Source organism: Rhagoletis pomonella, unplaced genomic scaffold, assembly GCF_013731165.1.
Source record: "Rhagoletis pomonella isolate Grant_MI unplaced genomic scaffold, Rhpom_1.0 Rhpom_scaffold_00013, whole genome shotgun sequence".
NCBI classification, from domain to species: domain Eukaryota; kingdom Metazoa; phylum Arthropoda; class Insecta; order Diptera; family Tephritidae; genus Rhagoletis; species Rhagoletis pomonella.
Genome location: NW_023458567.1, coordinates 5299487 through 5301697, shown reverse-complemented (window position 1 = coordinate 5301697; position 2211 = coordinate 5299487).

Here is a 2211-nt window from a genome sequence, read left to right as displayed (position 1 = left end):
TTTTTTACATTTTTTTTTTGTGAAAAATCATAATGAGTATTTATATACCTGTTCATTTTTTCTTTTTATTCAAAAAATGATTTAAAATAATTAGACAATCAAAAGCTCCAAAGGATTCCAATAAAATGAATTTTGCATGGAGCACGATATGTTCACCTTTTATCGATATATGTACATATACATATAAAAAATATGTGCATTAAAGAGTTCGAAAACTAATGAAATAAAGTAGACGAGACTTTTGGTAAGAAGTTCATAACATAAAGATAGCTACGAAAAATAAAGCGGGAATTAAAAGTTTTATTTATTTTTTTGCAAATAAAACACTTTAACAAAAATCTACCACAATGGACAAAAATCTACCTTTTTATCAACCTAAATTTTGTCTACCAATTTAGTTAATAATTCACCAAAGTGGCAACCCTGCATACATCATCGTTGGTGCGCCAGCTCGCATGTGAATTCGGCACAACTAGCCAACTTTTAATAGCCATGGGTAATAGCGCAATTTTTATGGCGCTAGCTCAATAACGCCGGAGCGTACTAACTCAGCGCATTAGCGCAGTATACTGATTTGAACACGGCGCCATCTGAGTGTCACCACAGTACCAATCGTCATACAGTGTAACACACCATAGAGTGGTGTCATGTCTATTATTACTTTAACTGTCGACGCTGAGCAACGCTTGTACCGCCAACCGAAATTAATTGCTAGGAGTGTAGTAAATGCCATGATATTCTCATCATTCTTGAGTAAAAGCTTTAAGTTTGCCAAAATACATAAGTTTCTGGCGTTCTAACCACTCAAAAGCAAAAACAAAGTACGTGTAATTTTTCAAAGAATTAAGGCGAATTGTGTGCGTGTCATGTGTTTTTTTGTGTTAATGGCGCTAGCGCTTTTCATATATTGGTATTGGCGCTGCAACTCCGGCTACGGTATTAGCGCAATTGCGCCGCATAGCGCAATGTTACCCATGCCTAGGCACAACCGCTATTTTATTGCTGGCGCATTGTTGTTTCTATGATTTTATTCACTTGAGCTTACACAATTAAATCTACTTTATTTTATATAAAGTATGTGCGCAATATATAGCTTTTAGCTGATTTTTCACATTTCTACAACCTTACGCTCAGTTTAAGTACCTTTTTGATATCTCCACGGCTTTGCAAAGCACTACCATTTCTAATGGACGCCGTTCTTCCGCATCCGTTTTCCTAATGCACGGCGCCTATTTGCATTGCTACGCTTAGTAACACTTTAACATTTATATATTTAGCTATTTAAATTTTGTAATTATCTCTCATTTTTCCCTACACAAATATTATTTTTTTCATTTAATTTCACTTCACGTACACAACGAACGCTTTGAAGCACGCGGCAAGCACATAAAACTAGTTCCGGTTCCAATGAGTTAGTGATATGTCGCATGCTTATTATCGATAGTTTCAAAGTTTGTCGTATGTTATCGTATTTTGCAATCAATTTTGCCAATTTGAAATTAAAACTATGTCAAATAAAATTAAATAAATTAAAATAAAGAAAATTAAAACTGAATAAATTAAGACAAAAAAAAAATCAAAATATTAGGGGTCTTCATCTAAAGTGATAAAGTGATAAATTGCTTAAATTTTTCAGTTTATCCGCCTTCTTTCATGAACGCACCTTGGTAAATAATTGCATAAAACTGTTTATTATTTAACTTATATGGCTAATTGCGTCTCATTCTTACCTCATCCATTGTCATCGTTTGCTTTATGTGTTCGTAACAAAAGCGAGTACATGGCAACCTGTATGGGTTGAATTTTTCTGAAAAATTCAAAGTTGTTTGATAAAATGATAAATCAAAAATGTATCAAAATGATAAATTTACCACTTTATCAAGAGTTTATCGCTTTTGATGAAGACCCCTAGTGTTTGCTTAGACATGTGGTAAACAAAAATACTTAAAATGTACATCAGTTTTTGTGACGTAAAACAATCGATAGTTACACATCCTTACAACAGCTAAAAAACCCTTCGCTAGAAAATTGTAACCAACGCGGAAGCAACGGAAAGTTGTCTAAACGGAAATTGAAATCATAGTCGTCAATTTTAATGAAAATAATTACTATAACTTGTTGGAATAGTGTGTTTTAAAACAAATTAGTGTATGTTAAAAAGGTGTTTTTAGAAACCGCAATAAAGGTTTGGCCTACAGCATGCCCACTGCA